The following is an 11,344-nucleotide window of genomic DNA, read 5'->3' on the forward strand; positions in this document are numbered from 1 at the left end:
AACTTTGCAATCAATGAAATGGGTGTAGCCAGAAAAGGGGGGGGGCAGTAATTGGCAAAAACCTTTGGGTGCAAATAAAGGGTATTTACAAGGTTAATTTGCATGAACTTTAAAATATGCTCCTTAAACAAACAAAAAACACCCATCCCCAAATAAATCGCTGGCTGGAGTACTAACCTCACACAAGTTTAAAGGCCTACATCAAACATAATATGTGATCTGCTATGACGAAATGAGTGTAAAGTCGCAAGTTGGTAGTTTGGAGGCATCCTGGCTGCTGAGTTGATGTTCTTTGTTTGCCATGCACCAATAGTATGTCCTTCATGATTGGCCCAATGTGCTCCCATTAACAAAGGACATATAGACATATGTGTACATCCATATCAAAACGATGCACTTGTCGGCTGCTCATGTGTCTCATTTCACATAATAACTAGGAATAAATACCAGACTCATATCAAGTGTAGGTCACTTCATAATTTCATATCATCCCCAAGTCAAATTGTATAAGGAATGTTCTCTGTATTCCTAAACCATGTGACTTGGGATGATTTGAAGTGACCTCCACTTTGGAGATGAGTCTGGTATTTATTCCTAGCCATTATGTGAAATGAGACACATGTAGCAGCCGACAAGTGCATCGTTTTGATATGGATGTACACATATTGGCTTGAACAGGTGTGTGTGAAACAAAGAAAACCAACGCAGCAGCCAGGACGTCTCAAAACTACCAACTTGTTACTTTACGCTTATTTTGTGGTAGCAGGTCACATATGGCTTTCACATTATTACAAAATTAATTTGATTGTCTCAAAATTTGCCTAAGTTTCATAATTACAAAATAAGGAATTTTCAGAATTATGGCATATATCAACACTCTGAACGTTTCATGCATTTAGAATTATAAACCTTCAGAAAAATGAACCTTTGGATTAATGAGACAACATCCTTGAAAGTTCATCATAATGTTATGAGGTGTTTTTAATCTATAATCTTATTAGGACTACCTCTATCCATGTCTGTCAGTTATTTATAAATGTGCAGAATGGGATATGTTTTAAACATCATTGACAAAATCCTACTGATTTCTTCACTCACACCCCATGCCAGGCTACCATGGAAAGTTCCATGCGTAACTGTTTCCCAGTTGTGTCTTGTGTCGAGTTCATAATTCAAACAGCTCACATTCCAAAAATCTTATCGAGTTTTGGAATTGCAAAATTAATCCTATTATGCATTTTTTTTGTTTTCAATTATGAACATTTGGAGCAACAATAATATAATTGTATTACCAGTCAACTGTCACAGAAACTGGACCGTTCTGCCAAGAGGGAACAAATCAGAAGATTTATGAAGTCCTATAAAAACATAACTAGTTTGATTTCATATCTGACCCCCTCTCTCCTGGTCTGAAACAAAACTGGTAGGGGTCAAACTAATATATATTGGTGTTTTTTTAATAACAAAATTATGTCATGCAAACAAGTTAAATGAGTCATCATAATAAGACTTACTGTTCCAGAGATATGGCCATTTTAGTGTTGCTCAGAACAGCAAAATACAAAGATAGTTGAATACTATTATTGCTATATCTCAAAATCAATATTCCCGACATCCGACCCATTTTGCTTGATCACATGACAATTATAAATTATAATCACCATTTTAACCACCTCCCTCCCTCCATACCGAGACCATCGTTTATAGGACTTCATTGATATTTTGGCTTGTTCCCTTATTGAACTGAAAGATACAGATTTACATAACATGCTTAACTTAGTTAGAGGTTACTGACTGTTTTTAAAAGTACTGATACATTACAAAATATGTTGATGGGTTTTTCACATAACCATCTATGCATGCATGGCAATGTATACTGTCATAGCTAGCAACAGATCGGAATTCGCTGCCGTAATGCACGTTAGTAATCATTGGTTACTGCTCCAAGCCTGGGCTCATACACCTGTTCCGAATTATGATATGCCATAGGCTTTGTGTTGTGATCATTTCAATCAGTGGTTCGTAACAAAGTGTGAGCCAGTTGACCTAGCAATGGTCACATTCTAACATGCACTACGACAGCGAATAGTAACCTCAGATTAGATTGTACATTGTCAATGGTGTGTCCAGAATCCTTCAACCCTGGGGGCTAGGAGCATACTTGGTAGCTGAGTGGCTGAAATATGCCCAAAATAGGCTGAATTGCTATGTTTTTAGTGTAAACCTGGGGGTGTGATCGAAATTGATCCATCCCTGGGCATGTACATGATTGTCTATGATTTGTGAAAGTACCAAATTTCACTAGAATTTCATTGAACTTTTCTGGATAAACAGTCCTGTACAATGATTTTATATAGTCGATAATATATTATCGAGTAGAGCTCATGGAGGCAGCCATTAGCCGACCACCCATTGTCAGATGGCTGGATGATTTTCAGCTACACACACAAATGAATAGGAGAATTTTGAAAATGAATCATGACTTTTTGATAAACCGCTTACGGCAAAAATTCTGAGCATTGGGCGATTCTAAATTTCACATACAATGCACAAAACAATATTTATAAAATCTTTGTCGAGAGATTAATAAAAAAGTTATCGAGAGCATTTTCTGTAATATTGTTTTAAATTAGCAAAAAATACAATTTTCTAAGCAGAAAAATAGCCACAGTTCCTATCTTGCCATTGAAAACTACAGGAAGACCACCCACAGAGCTTCAAGCCTCATGCCAGACATCCTGGCACCAACTGCAAATGGCTGTGCCCATGTGATGTTAGACTATGCCATAGTCGATTTTTGATAAATAAAAATGTTATTAATCATGATGAACGCATTCAGTTGAACTCGAAATTATACTGATATTTAGTAGGCCTACATCAAAATACTAGTATAAAATGGTTATGAAAAAGTTTAGGCTATATAATTATATTTGTGACAGTAAAAGTAAAGTATAGGCCCTACGAGGCTTATATTATTGAATGCAACATATCATAATGGCATAATTATAATGACACTTCAATACTGAACAATTCTAATTTTAGAATCTGCCAGTTTATTATCCGAAAAACCGACTATGGACTTTCACTTTTAAGCAGAACTTTACCCGGGACTCACGCACTGTCAATCATACTTGTTTATCAATCAAAGCTAACCACAAGACTAAGCATGGTGGTACAATACGCGCTAGATGCATACGCTCATCCACCAGCACAAAAGCGCCAAGATTCCCTAGATAGTTGTGTACCATGTATAGTTATAATGGTACCAGTACGCGTCGGGAGGATTTAAACAATAACGAGATCTGGGCGACCAATCACAAGCCAGATTCATTTTTAAAGATGCATTACATCATCACTAATTTTAGTTAGGCCAGAAATTGGCCTAACTCTCAAGGCAAAGTCAGTAGTCCACTTGGGAAGCTAACAAACAGAGGGCGAACGGAGACTGTAAAGATCAGTTGCGAAAATCTATCAATTGTGCACTCATTAATTAAATCAGAGTTTTTAAGCTTAAATGTAATAGCCAGAGTAGTGCACAATTGGCAAGTGGACTACGGAGAAGTATAATGTGATGTAAGTCGATAATATATTATCGACTTTATAAAATCATTGTACAGGACTGATAAACACTAATGATTTCACAACAACCAAATTCATCATAAACTTCCAAGGGCCACACCAAACGTGTATACTACACTATAAATGTGATACTGACAAAAAATAAACTATAATCATATCTATATGTCTACATAATATTTATTTATTAAATTTTTTTAGCTATATATAAAACAATATAAATTGCTTCAGCTGTACAAATAGGTAGGGCTTTTGATCAGCAAGAAACATTTCGCAAAGTACTTTTGGTACTTTCTACATATAATAAATACAGTATCAACTGTTTCAGCTGTACAATGCAGAGGGCTTTTGATCGGCAAGAAAGCATTTCAGTAAGTACTTTTGGTGGTATGGAAATTTTCATCTCAAAAGTCATGCTACTATATAGTGGGAATTTCAATTGAATGAACACAGCTTTCAACAGCTGTACTCGATCCAACCACGATCGTATATCACATATATATCTTTTTGAGGATAGGACTGCAATATGATATGTTATGGTGAATAATAAATCCAGCCTGAATATTAAATTTGCATGTCTTTTTAACATTTTGTAAAGTTTGGACAACCTAGAAATTATAAGGTTTTTTTTACTGTTTTAAGTTGCTTTCCAAAGCTTTATTAAACAGACTATAATGTATACTCATTCATCATATAGCCACAACCAAATATATCAACTGAAGCAATTTTCTTTCAGCATGCAAAAATAAATTCTTTTTAAAATCAACCAAATGTTTGAAAAAAAAAGTATCTCTATATTGATCAATTTAGAAACCAATTGTGATGCGATCAAGCAAAATGAGTCTGATGTCGATCAAAATCAAATTCAGTTTTTAATCTCACTACATAAACTATTCTCCGAGCTTTTTTTTGTTGAAAACCTCATCATTATTAGACTTATGGTTCCCCCGATGGTTCCAGAGTTATGGCCATTTTAGTTTTTAGGAGAAAGTTAAATACTATTATTGGGAATTGTCACGTCAGAACTCGCATTTTTTTAAAATATATTATTTCTGTAAATGTCCAGCGCCGTCTGTTTCACTTGATCATTAAGTTTTCAGGCATAGCGCCACATGCGGCCAATATTTTCGCATTTCCTTTGTAAGTTAATCGGACCACCTGGATTTATACGGGATTTTAAATCACAATGGAAGTATTGTGACCCGATTTTAACGCGGCATTGGAAGAGCGTTTTCATTTACTTTCGATATAATTTCTGCGGTGTAAAGTCGTGGGTTCATCGCCACCGCCTTGGTGGTTCACCTTTATTAATGGGCGCGGTCACAGTACCTCTGTGAAATTAATTACTCAGTTGGCAATTGCATGCGTAGTAGGAGCAATTGAGGTCAATTATGTATTTGACGATGAGTAAAGTTTCCTGGTTTTGAGGTTAGACCGGCGCTGGTATTTGAAGACACTTGAGACTGTGATGGCAGTCCTGGACGGGTGTTCTCAAGAGACTACCAGAGCGATGCATGCAACGCCGCATAAACTATATCTGAAGTCAACGTAAGTAAAATATATTGTTTTGTATATGTAATTAATTTGGGCCTAATTATGACGAAATATTTAATTTGGAAATTTGGAAAGTTTCTTTTAGCATGTTTGATCTCACACGTTGTGTTGGAAAATTTTAACCAATTTTTGGAAAGGTAATTATTTGATTCATCAATTTACCAATTCTTGAACTTGAAAGAATTTCCCACGTTTAAAGAAATGAATGGCTGGGAATGTCCAAAATGTGGGTTGGAAGAAAAATTCAGCTAAAGAAATTGTAATTGAATGAATTAGAAAAAACGGTTTTGTGAGAATAGTTCTTCCCGTAAAATGTTGGGAGTCTATAATATCGTTGCTGTGTTTATATTATTGTTTGTATTATTTGTATATATGTAGGCCCTAATTTACAATCGTGAAATGAGAATTTACGACATTGAGAAATATTTATATAATTTCGTGGATTGCGTAAAGCAACTGTTTTGGAAAGAAAATGTACTGTTGTGCAAGTAAGGAAACAAAAGAGATGCACCTGTATGCAAATTAGATGACGCCAGTGACACGCCATTGTTAATTAAATGGGGTTTAAAAGTGGACGTGTGCATCAATTTAAAAATGAAAGTGCGATTTTATTGTTTTGATATTTTGTATTAAAAATCTATTCAACTTGCACGTATTTTCAAATTTTGGGTTATTTGTGTGTTTATATTCCAGTCCATATTTTCATTTGAGGAACTGGATGGGTTAAGGGGTTTTCACCATATTTTCGTTTGCTACTGGTTACCAACGACTGGAATCACTTTCACCACTTGAACTTCACCTCACACACAACTTCCGTCAACAACAACGACCGATCTTCAATTGGATATAGAACATCATTTTCACCGGTTTATGAACTTTCGCGATCAGCGTTTGGCATTTTTACATCATCATTTACGCATGAACTTATCGCGAATACCTTATCGGTACCAATTCTTCGGATCAGCTTCAATTGAACGGCCGTGGGTTTGTGTATACTTTTGTGAGGTTGTGTATTATTAAACAGGTTTATACATATTAATTTTGGTATTTCAAAACACATCTAAATTGCAAGAAACTTGGATTATAAATCGGTCAAATCAATTTATATTAAAATTTTGGAATTTCACTTTCAACATGGCGCTTGGTTGAAGCGAGCATAGATTGACCGTTACGTTTTGGAAACCACTTTTTGATTAATCATACACTTGGACTTTATTGACATTTATTGTTGATCACTATTATTATTATTAAATTCAAATCTGAGTGGATGATTTTCAAATTCAAATCCAAATAGAATACTATTGTGTCATATACTTAATATAACCACTGGTGTTATAGAAATAGATTATAATATTTTTGTACTCGAATTATTTGTATTGGAGTTGGAATCAGGTTGAAAAAAATAAAATAAATCTGATACATTTATTTATGATAGATTACGTATATACTTTGTCTGGAGTACTCATTGTATAGATCTAGTGTCTACCGCATCCCAATAACTTACTTTTGTTTCAGTAATCCGGTCATTGTGATCTTCAATTCGGGTTTTGGTCACAGTTATATCTCAAAATCGATATTCCCGACATCAGACTCATTTTGCTTGATTGCATCACAATTGAACTACTTTGGCTACAATTACGGAACTAAGCTACATTAAAAAACATATTATTTAAGGATTAAAAAGAAAAAACCTCATATTCAAGATATATCCTCTATGATAAGAAACAGAGCACCAAATAAGAATTTTCAGTTTGAGCTTTACTTCAGCTAAGTAACACAAGAGGTAGATATATCAGATCTACTCAAAAATGCAATATTTCATACCTTAAGGGGTACTACACCCCTGGCCAATTTTGTGCCTATTTTTGCATTTTTCTCAAAAACTATAGCGCATTGGTGACAAGTAAGATATGTACATTATAGGGGCAAGGACTACAACTACTGCACTGAAAATTCAGCAACTCAAGGCAAGTAGTTATTGATTTATTGATCAAAAATTGGTTTTCCCTCATTTTTGACAGTAACTCCACAACTGTTGTCTATGCTGAAATAAAATTACCAGTGCAGTAGTTGTAGTCCTTGCCCCTATATTATACATATCTTACTTGTCACCAATGTGCTATAATTTTTGAGAAAAATGCAAAAATAGGCACAATATTGGGCAGGGATGTAGTACCCCCTTAACTAATTTAACATCGCCCAGCATGTTTACATGCTAATTTCTTTTCTGTAGATAAACCAGAAATATGGTGAACAAGTACTTTCTTCGCTGCGATTTCCCCTTGAATGATAAGCAAAGTCCAGGACTTGGTTCTTTTTCCACAACGATCATTGTCAGTAAGTAGAATAATGCCCAAAACAAAAGTTACTTAAGGGGTGGGGTATGAACCTTTGGACAGTATTTATTGTGGGACATTAGAGCACATATCGAATTGCATTCTGAATATGAAGAATGTCCTTCTGATATCAAATAATTTTGATTTTTGAAATTGCAATGTAATACACATTTTATGGCAAATCATTAAAAATTGATATTTTTGATATTTAACAGTACTTGAAGTAAACTTTATAAATCTGATGATTTATACTTAAAGTGTATGTAGGTGGGATGAAAAGCCGACGATCAATTGAAAATTTTGACCTTTCATATTGAAGATGTGGATTTTTGTTCCCAAAACACCAAAAATAATAAGGTCTTTTTGGGAAAAAATCCATATCTTCACTATGAAAGGTCAAAATTTTCAATTGATTGTCGGCTTTTCCTCCCAGCTACATACACTTTAAGAATATATCATTAGATTTATAAAATTTACTTCGAGGACTGTTTGTTATATATCAAAAACATGAAAAATATCAAATTTTAATAATTTGTCATAAAATTTGTATTACATTGTGAATTTAAAAAATTTAAAATTATTTGATATCAGAAAGACATTCTTCGTATTCGGAATGCAATTCGATATGTCTGATGTGCGCTCATGTCCCACAAAAAATACTGTCAAAACGCTCATTCCAGATCCCTTAACATGCCCCAGAAACAAAAAAATTATAGAAAACATCAGGCTATAATAAACTAGCCTTTTTGACCAGAGGGCCTACCTCTGAGCAACCGTCAATTTTACTGCAAATGACATCTTGAAATTTCCACAAAAAATCCATCTTTTATCAACATTATTTTCTCATCTACAGCCTCATGTGGTTCAAATGGGTAACTGTTAAAATAAAGCAAAATTAACTTTTTCTACATTGTATGTTTTTGTAAAATGCTGTTTTTTCATCCTTTGATTTTAAGTCATTTGTACAATGTACTGTATGTACAACATATTATATCTATAATATTGGCTTCTGCTTGTAGCTAACATTATAATGTATTTTACATGAATACCACTCATTCTATACAAAAATAACTTAAATTGCAGTACTAGCATATATATTAAGTAACGTGCTGATAAATGTTTCATGTTATAAAGTTAAGTACTAATTTTTGATCATGAGTACTGGATATTAATTAAAAACAGGGATTGAACTTCATCCTGAATTAAATACATCATATTATATAACTCATAAAAGATTCTTGTCATTTGATTGGCCAATTTACTATTGATTATTTTTGCTATTTTCAGCGACAGCTGCAAAAAAGACTACAGTTTGTCACTCTGAAGTACAAAGTAACAACGCCCATATACAGCTCGTTAACAGTGCGTAGTGCTGCGTCTCTGCTGCAGGTATGCGTGCCTTCAAAGTCAGCACAATGTGTGCGTCCGCATCTGTACTTTGTACTTCAGAGTAGACTGACTGTAGCACTCAACACAAGTGCAATAGTAAATTTTCTATTGCACTTACATAAAGCTACCACAGCAATGCTGACAACCGTGAGTGTATAGCACGTTTGGTGTGTGTATAGCGCGTTTGGTGACCACCTCAATGCGCCAGTTATAGGCGTTTATTATTTTGTTTTCCTGGTGATTTATCAAATTAAGTAGAAGAAAAGGAATTTATGTTTGAGTTATATAAAACAAATATTGAATGTTTTTGTTCATTCCATGGAAAGAATATTTTCATTTGGTGAAATATGAACTGCTATACTGCTCTTTTAATGGAACATTCCATATTTCACTGCATGAAAATATTCTTACCATTATACCACAAAGATTCAATATTTGTACAATAATGTTAGTAACAACTTACAAGATAGGTCAGCTCTGTATTTTAAGATAACACACATGATTATTGTAAAACTAATCAGGCTCTACACTCAATTTGCCTGCACTGGTTAAGCACTACAATGTATCTGAGTATTACCCCCATCCCCTAACCTGGGGAATGTGGGGAAATAAGAGACTGTCACCTGGCAAGAAGAGCTAAAATATATTTATTTGCATGCCGGAATACATGTAGTGCAGTGTTTTTAATTCTTGTTAGTCACAATTAGCTCCCGGTTACACACAAAATTCAACTTAACTGGGCTCTTTTCGCAATAGTAGAGCTCGGTTTAACTTCAACCCCTGCTATTGTTTTTTTCTTATTTATCCATCTTATTTCAGTCTATTTTAAGGACATTTGGAGAAAGCTAAATATAATTCAACCTCTACATGAACTTGGCAAAATGAAATACCTTTCTAAATTTTATAGTCAACTGAGGACTGGTCACTGGACCTTTACACTGTACCTTTCATGCAAGGTAAAGCAGTGGACTTTATAATATACTTTTTCAAGCTACAATATCATGCATTTTATTAATGTATCAATTTTTATTTTAAATATATATAATTTACATCAGTAATACTGATAGGAAGCTTTGGAAGCCCACAAAAGCTAAAAAATAAAGTTTGCGATACAACTTTTATTTCATGAATGCAGTAATTTACAAGTGTTCTTCTTGATTGCCAAGTATAAATACTGCTTTTTTTGTCATTTTCCTACTTTGCAAATTTGCATTTTAACTCCCTAACTGACTGGGTTGCATGCTGCAAAATTCTATAAAGTGTCTTGTCTCGAGTTGAGAGTAATGCTATGTTGGATTTCGCAGTGGAAAGTGCATTTTGAAAGTGCGCTAACCTAATCATGTGTAGAAGGGCTAATTGTCCGTATGCTGGCGAAACAATCACGCATCATGCACTGATGGCATGCTGAGCCACTCTCAACAGCTCTCAACTTCAGACGAGACACAGTATACATACACTACTATATTCCTATATTGCTGCCGCCTTCAGAGGTACACTACTGCCCAGGTACTTCATTGCTACTCTAGAGTACAGTACACACATAGGAATCACATGTACAGTACACACACTGGTGCTGGATTGGTACTGCACTGGTACTCTACTCACAAAGAAGCTGGGAAGCAGTGTACCTCTAGGGTCAGCAGCAATAGGAATCTGGTTGTGTAATATTGTCATCCCACAAATTTATTGTGGACATACAAAAAAGTTGTGATCAAGGGGATGTTTCATAAAACTTCAGATTACTCTAGCATTGACCTCCTTGGTCTTGTGCTTGTAAAGTTTTTTACTCACCACTGCCTTAATTTGAAGTTACATTACAATTTAGTATTGCTTTTTTTCAATGCTTAAAAAGTAAATTGCTGTAAATCTACAAAAGCGTATTTATTACGTATGCCACACATTCACTGTGTTGGTAATGCAATTTGCTAATGTCAAGCTATCCACTGAACTATGCGTTGTTAGTTCCTCTTTGTCAACATTGCGGAAGTACGCTCTTGTCAAAAGTTTACAGCATTTTACTCTTATAATATAGGTGGGAAAAATGTAATACATACATACATTAAGAGCATTTATATAGCACTGCTTCATCAAGAACTCAGCGCTTTAGAAACTAGACAAAGAATCATTTGTCATTTATATTACACCCAGAAGGTATCCATATAAAGCAGGTGAGCTTTTCACCTTTCTGAAACATGAATATGAACCAGATTCCCTGATTGTGAAATGGGCAGGGCATTGTACAGCAACATGAGCAAAAACACCTGCTAAAATAATAGACCCAAAATAGGCCATAAACAATATGGGATTCAGGGATAATATTTCTCCCTTGCCTTCCAATCTTAGATATCTGATCACACTCTCTAGCCATGTCCATATATTTACATTACTCTGTACAAACTCCATCAAGCAAAACTTGTTTATGGAGCATTTACATAAAAGTTTGGTTGTAACTAAAAATACATGTACATGAAAATATGACTGATAAGAAA

This window comes from Amphiura filiformis, chromosome 20 (genome assembly GCF_039555335.1).
Source record: "Amphiura filiformis chromosome 20, Afil_fr2py, whole genome shotgun sequence".
Classification (NCBI taxonomy): Eukaryota; Metazoa; Echinodermata; class Ophiuroidea; order Amphilepidida; family Amphiuridae; genus Amphiura; species Amphiura filiformis.